We start from the raw sequence: 15,965 nt of genomic DNA on the forward strand, positions 1-15,965 counted from the left end.
GGGGCACATTGAGGAAATATTGGACCGAAACAAAACCAAAATCTAGCCTGACAAACCAAGTCCCGTAGCTTTATGGCTGCACCAGAGGGTTCAGACGACGCTTCCTTTGCAGCTTTGCTGCCTATCACATTTTTCTCTCTTGGCCTGGTTCCACTTCATGTGTGCAGCTCTTTTTGGCAGATGTCTAAGAGTTCTGGCATGTCCACTATCTTCAGATCGCCACTGCAAGCCAGTTTTCATTTTCATAGCTTCACACAATGGCTTCTTGAGGACTTCACACCGAGAGTCCCTATCATACAGTGTCTGGTCTCAGCAGATCGTTGAAATGATGGAAGGTCAATCCATGAGCCGATGCACTCTTGCATTTGAAATGTCTCCAAAGCCAGTTCCACATGAATGATGCTGCCAAGTTTGCTGAGATAGACCCTTGTCCCTTTAGACCAAATTGGCAGGGATTTTTATATTTTGAACTAGTTGGTTACTGGGAGCAAGCAACCCATTAGTCTTCCTCCATTAACAGGTTGGAATCTAAGCTGAATAGGCATCCAGCACAGAGCAGCAGGCCTCCCGCTTTTTTTTCCCACTGATTGCTTAAAGGTTACAGCTTCTCTTTCAGCTCATACCTTTGCTGAAGCAGGAAGCTTCCAAGTGTTCTTTTTCTTTCTATGCTACACACTTCGTATTTCTTTCCTCTGTTTCTTTTTTTCATATTTTCTTGCTGTGTTTATTGTAGAACTGAATAAAAATAATAAGTAACAACCAATCAAAGACTCAACATTATATTGTCCTAAAATTTGCTTTACCAAAGAATGTCTACTACTTTTTAATTCAGCCCCACGCAAATCTTCCTCATATGGGCAGAAAGCATCAAGATTCTTCAGCAAAATATCACAAAAATTGTCTCCAGCCCAATTGCTAGAGAAATCTTTGTTCCTTACTGGAACTGCTGGAACATTCTGTATTGTTCTTAGAATTACTATCTTTCAGGTTCCTGCTAGAACAGCTTGTTTATCTTTTTTTTACAACCTTTTAAGTCTAAATTTTCCAAATCTTCCACATTCATTTCAAAGGACAACAATAGCAGCAACAGCAGCAGCAGCAACAGCAGCAGCAGCAGCAACAACAACAACAACAACAACAACAACAACAAACTGCATAGGAAGGTTCTTCACAGTGCTAACTCACTCTCTGCTAGCAAGTTTTGTATTAGTTAATTTTTTGGTTGATTTGGTAAAATACCATGACCAAAGAAAATTGCAGAAGGAAGAGTTTATTTGGTATTAGAGCTCCAGAGGTATAGGCCATGGTAGTGAGAAAGCCGTGGTAGCAAGTAGCTGCAGAACAAACTGAAAGAATCAGGGCTTAATCTGCTTCAAACACAAGAGAACACACACTAGAAGTGGGGTGATATTTTAAGCCCCCAAAGTTCATCCACAATGGCATTCTTCCTCTACAACAAGGTTTCATTCATCCCAAGCATCCCAAACAGTGCCACTAACTGGGGACTAAGCTGCTCAAATGTATGAGCCTATGAGGGACGTTTTTCATTCAAACCACTACACTCTTTCTCCTGGTTCCTCCCTTTAGATTTTAGAGCTGATCAAAAGATCTCCATTAATAGCAGGGATTCTCAACTTCCTAATGCTGTGACCCTTTAATATAGTTCTTCATGATTTGGTAAACCCCAACTTAAAAATTATGTTTTTCTGCAACTTTATAACTGTAATTTTGCAGCTTTTATGAATCATCACATAAATATCTGACATTCAGAATATCTAATAAGCGATTCCCCCCAAAGGGGTTTGGACCCACAGATTTTATATTTGTATTTACAGATAATATTTTTTTTCATAAAATACTTTAAAGATGTCATCAAAAATCTCCTGTGATAATTATATGCAATAAAGTAGCTGGGCAGAAAATTAACACATAAAATGTGTGTCTTCTATACAAATGATAAACACATAGTAACACAAAGCAGGGAAACAATGCTATTCACAGTATCTTCAAAAAATCTTGTAATAAAAATAACTAATAATAAAGAAAGTGAATGGCTTACACAATGGAAGCTTTAAGACACTGAGAAAAAAATTGAAGAAGATACTAGACAATAGAATGACTCATAAATTGGTAGGATTAGTTGTAAAAATGTCCACTTTAACAAAATCAATCTATAGATTTAGTACAATTCTCATCTAAACAGTTCTTCACAAAAATTGAAAATATGATATTAAATTTCACAAATGACTTTTTAAGACACAAATCAGGATGCCCAAACAGATCTTAAATGAAACAAAACTCAAAGAACAACAATAAATAACCCCACCTACCAACCAACCAACCAACCAACCAACCAAAAACCTGCAGCAATTCACAATCAAAATATTAACAGTTATTCTCAGACCCTGAAAAGACAATTTTCAGCTTCTTATAGAAACACACACACACGCATGCACGCAAGCCAGAGAGAGAAAACAAAGATAGCTAAAACAGATTTGAATAATAAAACAAAAACAAAACCCACCACCACCCTTGGTTTTAAGTAGTACCACAGAGCTATAGTTTTGTTGTTGTTGTTGTTGCTGTTTGATTTTTGCTTTTTGTTTTAAAGCAGCATGGGAATGTCACAAAAACAGACAGGTTGATCAGTGTAATACAATTGAAGACCGAGACATATGTCCATATAGATACAGTTGCCCGTTTGTTTGTTTGTTTGTTTTCTTTCTTTCTTTCTTTTTTTTTTTTTTTTTTTTTTTTTTTTGGTAAAGAAGCCAAAAGTACATACTGAACAACAACAAAACCAAAAAACCAAAACCAAAGAAAACAAAAAACAGCATCTTCAACAAAAGATGTTAGTGGAACTGGATGGCTACCTGTAGAAGGATGCGAATAGACCCATACTTATCACCCTGCACAAACCTCAGCTTCAGAGGGATCAAAGACCTCAACAGAAAACCAGATATATTGCAGCTGACAGAAGAGAAATAGTCTTCAACTCATTGACACAGGAAAATGTTTTTGAACAGAAGACCATGCAGAAGAATAAAACTTGATTCTTATCTCTCACACTTAACAAAACTCAACTTCAAATGGATCAAGGGTTTGGCATAAGCCTCGATACTCTGAATCCATGACAGGAGACAGTATGGACTGTGTTTGAAATCATGGGCACAGAAGAAGACTTTCTAATAGCATCTCAATACCCCAGCTTCTTACAGCAAGGCACACCATCATTTGAGTGAAGAAGTAGCCTACAGAACGGGAAAAAGTTACCAGCTATATATTTGAATGGTCAGTACCTTGAATACATAAGGCTTTTAAGCGTGAAGCATCAAGACAACAAACAATTACAAAGTGGGATATTGGCTAAGCAGATGTTTTAAAAGATGAAATACAAATCATTTCATACTGATGTCTGGTTTCTCAAAATACCCTGAAGTACATCTACTATAATAGCTAGCTATACCATTCCTAGGCAAATATCAAAAGGATTCTGTATTCAATTACAGAGATACTAGTTCATCAGTGTCCATTGCTGCTCTAATTACAGTAGCCAGCAAATGGAAACGGCCTAGATGTCAGTCAAATAATGAATGAATTATGAAAATATTGGTATATTTACATAATGAAATATTCTATTATCAAGAAAAATTAAACTCACACTTAAATGGATGGAGTTGGAAATGATCATTCTATGTGAGGTAACTCAGAACCAGAAAGTTAAACTTTGCAACTTTTATTTTTCATATGTGGTTGTTAACTTTGAGCATTTAGGTGAGTACGTTTTACTTTGAATAGCCATAGAGGTTAAGGAATTAGTAAGGGAACGTGGTGTGTATGGGGGAGATAGAAAGCATAGGTATAAAGTATTGAAGATGATTCATGAAACAGGAAAGGATAAATTAAGATGTAGGATGGGAGGGCAGAATAAAGGAAGGACTAAATATCATGGAAGACATTTTTATTAAAATATCACATAAAACCTACTGTATGCGCTACTACACATATCTATGAAAGGTTAATATGTCATTCTACTAATAGGTTGACAATCTTATACACACTTGGGGTTGAGCTGGAGCAAATAATGGGACTGCAAATAAAAATCTCAGTACCAGAAACACACATATATGGAGATACTCATGGAACTGCAAGTAAAAAAACTGGTGCCAAGAATGGCTTACCCTTTTTTGTAGCTATTGGCTAGTGATTCCTATAGACTCCAATATTTTACCGGGTATTGTCAATGTTGTTTGCCATCCACAAATTCATGATAAGACTTTAGTGCTGAAGACAACAGATGCTTGAGTCGTGGAGAATGCAGGTATCAAGCTGGGACTGACCAAGAAGCATCATTGTATTGCCAAGTTTTCATAGTGCTGGAAGATGCTACTATACATTATACTCAAAGACAAAGTAGACATCAGTCTTACTTAGCTGTGAATCCTGTGAGCCACAGTAACATCTGGCATGGCAAGATCTGTCAACCGGTATAATACTGGCATAAACTTCATGGGAGTAACCAATTATTTTCTGATTCTATTTAAGACCTCTTCTTAAACAAAACGAAGTCCATTTTCAGGCCATCAAGCTGTGGGTAGATGGGTTATAGACTTGAAAGGATAACCTACGATTCCTATTCTGTAACATGGACATAGGATTAAAACAACTCCTAGTGACTAATGGTTATATTCTTAGACTAATCTATTTCTCAACCCTCTATTTGGAGTAGATGGTGATTAACACAGAGACCCACAACTGGACAATGTGCAGAATAAAGACTGTGGAATGATCAGCCTTACATGGGGTGTGTATATCATGCTACCTCCCAAGGTTCAGGGATCATTGTGCCAAAGTGGGTGGGAAGATGGTAAGAGTGAGATGAACACAAAGAAGCGATATCCTCCAGACACAGCAGGAAAGCAGCATATAGGAACTGATGATGACAGATAGACAAGCTCTGTGTAAGCTCAATCCAAATCTCTACACTGAGAGGGAAGAGAGACATGAAGTTCCAGCCTATCAAGGAGCTATTCACAACTAATAGCTACCAGGAGAAGGAGATTCAATTTTCTTTAAGAATGTTGCCCCATAGTAAGTTGACCAAGCTCCAGTGGAAGGCCACACATCTAAGAGTGTATCAGTAACACAAGTTGGATTTGATGGGTGAAAAAAAAGAAGAGGGCTTAAAGTTGTGTAGGTAGGGGAACGTGCTGGGGAGGAATTGGGAGGACAGGGTCTACATGATCAAAACACATAATATAAAATTTTCAAAGAACTAATGAAGGAGATTTATAGTCATAATTTCCATATCTGGTTCATTCACATCTTACTTCACAAAGAGTCCCTTCTTTGGCATTATATCTTTTTAATTTTTCATAACACTTCCATAATGTTTGTTGGTTATGTTCATGATCTTCAAATGTGTTGTCACAACCACTAGCCACACACCCAGCAGGTTGCCTAGAGAACCTACCCAGGGCTCTCTGGAGTGGAACTTGTTCTTTACACATCAGCCATGCTGTACCTGTCCCTCACATATGTCAAAGAATGACAGCTCAATCATTTTAATCTGCCAAACTACAGCCCCCAGGGGAATCACATGTACATCTGTTCATTATCTTTCTCTATTGATAGATTTCTACTATGTGCCTGTATCTGTTAGCATCTTTAATTTTGAGTGAACACAACATATAAACATAGGTAATTAGTGGAAGCCTTTGAAAAGTACACTCAGTACTGTAGGAATTGGAAAGTTAGGAAATTACCCCTAGTAAATGGGAGGAATAAGACATTTCTTGAAATTTAGAGTAGTACTTGAAGCAAAGATGCACATAGACACACAGGCATATGGATGCATAGACACATAGACACATAGACACACACACACACACACACACACAGAGAGAGAGAGAGAGAGAGAGAGAGAGAGAGAGAGAGAGAGAGAGAGAGAGAGAGAGAGAGAGAGAGAGAGAGAGAGAGAGAGAGAGAGAGAGAGACCATAAATGTGTTGATATTTTTCTACTCAAAGGCTGATATTACATCCCTTCTACTTGGATCTAGACAGTCCTATAGTTTCTATGGCCCATAGAATACAGGAGAAGCAGCACTATGCCAACTTCAGATGTGCCCTCTACGAGGAATGACTTGTGTTCTCAGGGCTGTGAGTAGAATAAGCCACTAGGCTCAGCTTTCCACTTGTTCTTACTTAGAGAGTAGGCACATGTGAAAATTGCTTGTCAGTTGAATAATACTGGGGCAAAAAAATAAAACAAAACAAAAAAACATTTAGCCTTATCTAAATATAAACCACAAAATCATAACAGTTAATCTTATACTTGTTGTTTTCCATTGTATTTTGAAATAGCATGTTATGGCATGAACTGATCAGACCCAGAGACAAGTTAAAAAAAAGTAGTTCTCTATTCATGACTCTTCCTTCATAGGCAAAAGTCCTAGAAAACAATTTTTGAAACATCAAATGATGAAACTATAGAGGTGACCCAGCAGTCTAGAGAACTTGAAGCTCTTCTAAGGACCTGGGTTCAATTCCTTGCACCTACACAGTGTTTCACAATGGTCCAGAAATCCAAATCCAGGGGATTGGAATTCTTCTCCTGACCTCTGTGAGTACTATGTACATGTGGTGCACACATATACATGTGGGCAGTACATCCCACACATCAAATAATAAAATAAGAAGTTAGAATATATAAAAAGACCAAGTGTAAATGTTCTGACTTTAATCTTTCTGATGAGGTGACAAGAAATATTTGATGTGCTTGATTTACATTGAGAAAGGAGAAATCTATGCAAGTCATCCTCAGAGGCAACATACAATAGGAAACAAAGTATTTTTTTCAAAAGGAAGCTGTTGAAAATAGGAAAGAATGCTGAACAAAATTCTCCAATTACAAATGGTCATCAAATGTGAGCTTCATTTTCAAACATCCCCTGATGTCTTTATCTGGTCCCTGTAAACCATATCTGGACTATTGCAATGGGCTCCTGGCTGTACACAAGTATTTACAGGAGAATCATTTTTTAACAGTTAAGGTGGTAAAGATATTAAATTTCCACCAAGTGACAAGTAGACAAGCAAAATATTATATAATATTCAGTTGCAGACAAAAATAGTTATGGTATAACATTTCTTAATTTTTAGGAAAATGAAAGAAGTAAATAAAAATTTATATATTAAATAATCCCATTTATGTTTAATGTCTAGGTTAGACAAATCTACAGAAGAAGAAAATGAACTAGTGAGGATCTGATGATGGGAAATAGATGGGGATTATGAATAGGGCTTTGTTTCTTTGGGAGTGGTTCTAAAATATATAGTAGTTGCAGTCATGTTCAATGAATATATGAAAAGCAATGAATTTCTTATTTTAAATGGATACAATTTTATAGTATATACTTACTTTAACAGTGCTAATAGACAAATAACAGAAAAATTTTAAAGTGCAGTGGATTTAAAAGCACTATGGTTTAAAAACATTCAAGGCGCTCCAACTATCCATAGCTGGTCTTCTTAGAGTTGGGCATGTGTAGCAAATGTGGGACGAAGTGTTAACTATTTTAACACAGTGTAGAAGATCGTTATTGCTGTTACTCGATGAAGTTTTCTAATTCCTAAACAGTTTCATACATTCTTTCTTCTGGCCACAGACATCACCTTCTACCTGCCTTTCCTGTACTTTCCTGTCTTTAACCTTTCCTTGCCTTTGACTGTATGTTCTTCCTATTCCTACTCACACTTCCTTGTATTCCAATCTCTCCCTTTTTCCCTAAGACTTACCTTACACATTACCTCTTCCACTATACGGTTACCTTAAGTGACTTTCATAAATACCTCTGACAAATTAGGACCATAAAATCCTTAGACTTGGTATGGTTTAGTTCAGAAAAAGAAAATACAAATAGAATATATGGGTCCTAGAAAATAAAATTATAAGGATCTGGGTTGCAGAAACTAGGAGATAATTTCTTCATGAACAAATCCCTTGAATCATTTGTTTTTAGCTGAGAATTCTACTAGATTCGGTTTAAGACATCAGGGACAAAGACATAAATTATGACTGCCTTAGTCCAGTAACACATCTGTGTCTTAACCAGTGCATAGTGGGGCATCTTAATGGACAATTCATTGAGACTCATGTGATGCTTGAGATTATGGTTATTTCTGTTCTGACACATTTCTAAGCCTCTCTGAGGTTAGATGAAACCAGGGATGTAAGTCAAACCAGTGAGCTGAGTGAACTGAAGGAGAATGTGACATGTATAAGACATAAGCAAAGAAGAATGAACATAAAACCCTCCAGAGCATTTTACATGTGCTCTGATTCTGCAGCTAAAGACAGGGAAACATTCTTTAGCCCTGATCCCCGAAGGCCTGTAGTTAAGCAAAGCCTGTGTTGGCCAGTAGCTTAAAGAAGAGTGCTTAGTGGGGCAGGGGTGGCAATTTCAAGGGTGATTTTAGTAACAACCTTTAAAAATATGTCTCAAATTAAAATTAAGTCAATGTTATCAGAACAAAAGGTGGAACTTTTTCTTTCACAAACAAACGCAATAGTCATCCACTAAATCCAGATTGATTGACTTCCTCAGGAGGAGTATGTTTCCAAGGCACTTTGGCCCAGACCTTACCTGGCACAGGTTAAGCAGCTTTAGCTATTCCACTGTATGACTTTTTCTTCTCTTAGCTACTGAACTTGACACCAAGGAGAAAAGCAATTGTTTGTTCAATCGGAGAATAAAGACATAGGCAAAAGAGAAAAAGTGGTAAATGGGCGATTATCTCTGTCAAATATGAAAGTCCTGTGGTTTTTCTTTGCAAGCATTTTGCCTTTTGTGCCCCCTTTTTTTCTTTCATGATTTGTTTGAATGAGATGCATTATAGATGTACTATACAGTGTAGACATGTTACAGACTACTGGTCTACTTAGCCTGTAGATGTGGTGGCTTCACTCTGTCCAATATCTTAAACATTTTCATTGACTTACTATTTTATGAGTCATTTATCTACATTTATCTGCTCATCTATCTATCTATCTATCTATCTATCTATCTATCTATCTATCTATCTACCTATCTATCTATCATCTATTTATCCACCCCTGATCTTGGTTAACAATATTGCTTAAAAATGGAGTAAACAGTAACTTTTAGTCCCATTCCATTATGCCAACAACAAATTGGATTTAGGTAATTTTTATTTCTTATATTTTTTCTACTTTTCACAGTATCCATGTAACTTTTTTTTTTACTAAGTTTTCTGCCAGGCTCTGGTAATCACTGTTTTCTAGGATCCCTCTAAAGTCATTAGAAAATGAAAGTGTGTTTTAAAAGGCCTTTTGCTGGAACACTGAAGACTATTGACTGCTCTGTTGATGCAAGAATATACCTTTTCAATTGAGACTTGATCCCTGACTTCATATATCATGAATAATGTGCTGAAGTTTCAAAAATCATCTGAGTCAGGCATTTGTTATATATTATTCCATAATGGTCACTGTCTACTAAAGGTGCAGGCGATTAACTTTTACTTGGTGATTTCTTCAATTTTAAGGAAACATTTTTGATTTGGTCTTGATGTCATTTAAATGCATTGTATGAACTTCCCTTTTTCTGCAAGAGTATAATTTGGTTCATAAATTGCAGATGGTGGAATCATGCTAAATGAATACCCTCATTGCTCAGAAAATTAATTCTTTTGACAGAATCATTCACTTAAAATGGAGTGAATATTTAACTTTATATATTAAGAGGCTTGAATGAAGTATCAATGCCTTCATTTTCATATACTGCCTTCTTCAATAATTTCATACTTCATTTCTCTTTTATGGCAGTAAGGGGTATTTCACTCATATTTGTAAGTTCCCCTTGCTAAACATTTGTCTTTCGTGCATTCTCTCTCTTTTTCTTTTTCTATCTTCTTGCTGTGGAATTTCTAGTTCCCTTCTATTTGCTGTCAAGTAGAAATGGTTGTTATTAGTAAATATAACATCAGTGATCTCAGATAGTATAGGAAAGAGAGTTAGATGGAACTTGATGTTGTACTGACTAGGATTCAATCCAGAAGTCTCCGTCCTATGCTCTGCGACCTTAGACAGCCTCATGAATACTTCTGCTGAACATTAGTTTCTTTGCACATAGGATGGCAATAATAAGCAGTTGTTCTAAAGAATACACCAAAGTGGTTGTTGCAGGTACAAAGGTATATACATGGATGTACTCATGTATGCATAGTTAGCTAACGTTGAGCCAAGGGAAGATAATACCACAGATTTTGTACTAATTTCAGTTTTCAAATCTTACCCCTATCTATGTTATGCTCACCAAGTAGAACAGTCTTGTTTCTATCTGCTACATGTGCCCTTGCTCTAAGCTACTGCTTTATATTCTCCCTAACTGATTTCAACCTCATTTTTCTTCCCTCTCCTTGCCCCTGATCACCTTAAATGCCCTTCCATCTTTGTCCTGTAGATCTGTCCTTCTCTTAATCCATAAGAATGGTATCTTCATTTAACCCTTATAATTTCTCTAGCTCCTGTCTTGGGTCTAGTTCAAACAGTAACCTTAACAATTTTCATTTTACCAAATGGTGGCCTCTTAACTTTGAAAATGTAATACTGTATTTTTATGTTCTTTTTGTTGTCTTTAATAGTTTCTGTTTATAGGGGGATAATGAGAAGAAAATGATTGAGACTTTCATTTCTTTAGTTTTGCCTTTAAAAAAAAACCACACATTCGAATTGTGTAGAATCTAAAAAAGCAAGGCTTGGCATATGCCTGGGAGTTATTTATGTTGAGACAGGTCTTAGTGATACAAAAGGCAGGTGACAGAGCTTTAAGGCATCGCTCCCTGAAAAGAGACGGAATGTATCCTAAGGAAGTTGGATGAGGTAGCAAAGAAGCTCTTTGTAGAGAAGGTTAAAGAAAGGAGGGCCATGTGGGTCCTCAATGACTCTTTACCATTCCTGCCCCTGTGCTCTCACTAATCAACACCCGAATATTTAATAAGCATCAGGAAACATTTTCTAAAAAGGCCCAGAAGGCAAAGGTTTTTAATGACGACTGCAATATTATTGATAATCCATACTGCGTATGAACCCCACATTAGTAATACAAAGCATGAAGCAAACAGGCACAGCTGCATTCCAACACGTTACCTGCCAGAAAGCAGGCTAGAGTGGACTACACTGGGAATTCCAGAAAACCTTCAAACAAGATGTAGGTCTCTAAAGACAAGGCTGTCTCTCTTTCTCTACAACTTTAACTGTTTGATTCATATATGCTTTAGATATTTAATAAAGATGTATTATTCATGAAGAGAGAAGAGTAGCTGTAGCATAACATCTCATTTATAATCTATACCTGTTAATCTGCCCTGACACCTGAAATGCTTTCTTCTGATGCTGTATTTGTGTTAACATTCACTATTTTAGAGGTGACAGTTTTGTGTCCTAAATGTGTTCTCTGCAGGCCCATTTATGAATGTTCCAAAATAAGACTTTCATTTGCATTCTATAACTTGCCTTTGCTGATTTTAATTGCTAAGGAATCTGAAAAATAAATGTTATTTAAAAAATAAAAATACCACCAACACATACACTTTCTCTAAATGATTGGGACTTATCATTCATGATTTCTTAAAAGTAATTTTTTTAGTTTCATTTTTGATTTATGTGTTTGTGCATGCACATCTATGGAGGTCAGAGGACAACTTGTAGGAGTTGGATCTTTCCTCCCATCATGTGGGATTTGGGGTTGAACCCAGATCTTAAGGCATGACAGCAAGTGCCTTTATCTACTGGAACATCTGCCTGGCTTTGACTATGTAGAAAACATGAAGCTACAGGTCCCAGGGTTTGGAAAGCAGTAACTGGCTAGTGCTCTCAACCATGGGTGCAATAAAGGAGAAGAATGTCTGGACTTTGCATTCAGCATTCTCAGTTCACAGAGTATAAAACCACTCTGTTTATATATTAAAATATATTCATATTCTGTGTGTAGTGGTGTGAATAAAATTGGCCAACATAGGTTCATGTGGAGTTGAACTATTAGGAAGTGTGGCCTTGTTTGGGTAGGTTGTGGCCTTATTGGAGGAGGTGTGTCACTGGGGGTAAGATTTGGGGTTTCCGAAACTTAAGCTAGACCCAGTGTTTCTTGCTCTTTCTGCTGACTGCCCATCCAGATATAGAGTTTTCGGCTCCTTCTCCAGCACCATGTCTGCCTACCCACCACCATGTTTCCCACTGATGACCTCTGAACCTTTAGTCAGTCCAGTTAAATGTTTTTCTTTATAAGAGTTGCCACGGTCATGGTATCTCTTCACAGCAATAGAAACCCTAAGCAAATACTGTGTCTACAGCTATGCTTGAATTGCATAACCTTTTAACTAAACTTAGTTAGACAGTGCAGTTATGTGTGGTTTCTCTTTTATTTTGCCTTAATTTTTAAAAATGTTAATAAAATTTGTCTTAGGAATATCTGTTATGATAGTATTAAAAACTCATCTTACAGCGTCTTATACAATGATATAACCAACACTCTGGATAATTCAAATTAAATATGCTTTTGAATACTATTGGACCCTTGCAAATATTGGCAAAATAAACTACTGATAAACCATTTGATCCCACAATGGTCAGAATAGTACGCGGTCCCAGATGAGTCAGACTCATGGACCCCATGTAACTGAAGATACCTATGAATGTAGTTTAATATAACACTGTAAGCATTCTTGAGAAGCGAGACTCTTTGGTGATTTCTTCTTGCATCTTAATTATATGTTCTCTGGGGCTAACTTTGTAGATGAAGACATCATTTTGCAATGTGAAGATGTTCAACATACTTGTGAATGACAGTAGCAGTGCTGGGACTAGTAGGCTAAAGCACTGGATAATAGGCAAGAGGGTGATAGACCTCTGATTTCTCTGTTTGTTAATGAATTTTAAACTGCAAGGAAGCATCATGCAAAGCTACTCATCCTCTCCAGAAGAACAAATACTAAATGCCGCTAGCGAGATTCCTATAGGCCAACTTCTAAATCTGAGCTCATGACAAACCAAAAAACAAGCCAAAACCAAAAACAAACAAACAAACCCTGAAATAAGACACCCCTAACCCCAGGTGAGGAAGAATTGGTGGTTAGAGGAAGAATCAAGGTTCAATAGTAAAGAATTTAGATATTGATATTACTCAATGTAGAATATAAATAACACAGGTAAGTATAAATCAATCCATCAATTAGGACAGATGTGAGCAGGCAACGAAAAAGCCATGAGTAAGTGTTACCTGCTTTGAAGTTTCAAAATATGAAACACAACTTAAGCCTATTGAGTGATGTGAGCACTCAAAGAATGGATTCTATAATTATGTGAGGCAGTGATTGAAAAGATGAGGAGTAGCAAATGGACTGAGAAAAAGATACTCCTCACAAAACTCCTAGGAAAACCATACTGGAGCAATGGTCTAGAAGGGGGAGAATCGGTGTAAGGGGTGGAGATCATCAAACTCATAGAAGATATGTGTTCACAGTGAACACAGCTATGTGTCTGAAACACATGGGTTAAAAAGAAAGAAGGAAAGAAAGAAAGAAAGGAAGGAAGGAAGGAAGGAAGGAAGGAAGGAAGACATGATTGTGTGAACAGAACACTACAATAAAAAAAAATTTGAAAAGGAGACCAAGAAAAAAAGAGTAGAGTTGAATGTAACTTTGAGTGACAGCAGGAAGATAAAATACACCTGGTTCTGAGAAACTGACTGCTAAGCTAGGATTGTGAACCTATGAAAACCATCTTTTAGAAGACAGGGAGACAGGAGTAAGAGCAGAGTTATTCTTTGGGCTAGATTAAAATTATATTTGTTCTAGAAACTAAACTGATGCTCCATTTTGGCCTGGAGTTTCTGTTGTTGGAAGTTTCCTTCTGTTCTATGTTTTCTACCTTTCCTTCCTACCTCTCCCCATCATCATTATCTTTTTGGGAATTTTAAGTACCTTTCTTGTATAAGGCAAGTACCCTAACCCTTAGCTGTGTCCTCCATCCTAAGGCAAGCAACTTTATCATGAAGCTATAAGCACCAGTCCAAAGTTCTTTGTTCATTGAAGCAAAAACCTTTATTGTTAAACAGATTCTGAGTCAAGTGTGGTTAAGAAAACTTCCCTGACAATATCTTAAACAAAAGAACAAAAGTCCTGCAGAAGGAGAAGGTGGGTCACTCCAGTCTTCAATATAAAGATTTACAAATCAGTTGTAGCAGTTTTGAGAATTTTGATCTTTGGCTGCTTTCTCATATTGAACAATCTTTCTTCATGAAAACGATGGGGAAGATGTTTTCACAGCTATTATTTCAAATGACACAAAAGCACATTTTCTTGTGATAAGCAAGTACTATTTCCCTAAGGGCAATACTTGGAGAAGCAAGATTTTTAAAGCTATTTTTCAAAATTAGTAAAAAAAAAAAAAAATCTTGACTAAACAGTAACAAAAGGAGAAAGACAGCCAGTGGCTGTCTCCAACAGATGGTTCGAGAGAGTTGGAATCTAGTCCCTGCATGGTTCAGTAGCTCCTGAAATAACATGCAAGTCCATAAATATTTTTTTCAAAAGCAAACAGACAAGTGCGATATAATGTTGGACTTCACTTTTGAGCTTGTATGGCCCCCTCTGTCTTGATTTCAGAAGAGATGCCCACTGTCAGTGGCAACATTGACACCACAGCCGGACTGAAATCTCCACCCTTGGGTACAGGTCACTGAGACCAGCACCACCACCAGAAGGTTAAGAGGAAACTTTGGTTATTTCAATGACCATCATTATTGTTTGTAGTACTTGGGGTTGAACTCAGAGCTTCACATATACTGGGCCAGGGATCTATCATGGAGCAGGATTCCCAGCCGAGGCATCAAAACTCTAAAGAGAAAACCAATGAATGAAACTTACAGAGAGACTGCTACAGTCCCATTAAAAGCCACACAAGGGCTTTGTGACATGTTTATCATAACCGTGTAATCCAAATGTAAGATTTCTTGGATCATCATGTTAGATTGTAATTACAAATAATTCTCAATGAGATTATTTTAAATTATGTATATATTTGGAACTTTTGATTTTTGTACCTGGAGTGAAATGGGTTTATACTTTCATGAGCAAAACAAGCCTGGTTCTAAAACGGCAATGTGCTAACATATGTGTGTGTGTGGGGGGGCATGTTTGTGTGTGCTCCAGTGAGCACATGCAGGTGAATGGACAACAGTTGGATCATTCGCAGGGTCTTCCCATGGTCGTGTGGCTCCAGGCCATCTCAAGTCTGCACCGCCCTTCTCCTTATAGGGTGTATTAGGATCACAGCTACTCACCCTACTGTGCTCAGGTTTACATGGGCTCTGAGGAACTAAACTCACTTCATCAAGCTCGTACAGCAAATGCTTTGCCCACTGAACATCTCCCCAGTCCACAACACATTCATTTTTCAATACAAATACAGTTAAATGATCACAAATCTGTAAATTATGCCTCATTGACTATAATAGCTAGAATTTGTCAATCATGTGAGAAGCATGTTTTCTGTTAATCAAGTCAATAAGGACTGAATCATAGTTTCCTTTCTCATTTCTACTTCTTAAGAAACTTTCCTTGAAACACATCCAAGACATCAAAGAGAGATAAATAATGGTAAGCTATCGAGAAAGCAAAATCATCAGGATGAACTAGAAAATAGTAGCACATTTCGCATTTATGCAGAAAAAATTTAAACATAAATTCCATACAGCACTGATTACTATGGAGATTACTGAAATTAAAATCATATGTATACTTACAAGTTACATAATATTTTATACCATTATAATTTCTATATAGTAATATTTGAATTTGTGTGTGTGCAATAATGTTTTAAATGAGATAGTTTATGGATATTTATTTAAATGATGTACTATAATATGAATATCCTATATGTTTT

The sequence above is a fragment of the Micromys minutus genome (assembly GCF_963924665.1).
Source record: "Micromys minutus genome assembly, chromosome: 3".
NCBI classification, from domain to species: Eukaryota; Metazoa; Chordata; class Mammalia; order Rodentia; family Muridae; genus Micromys; species Micromys minutus.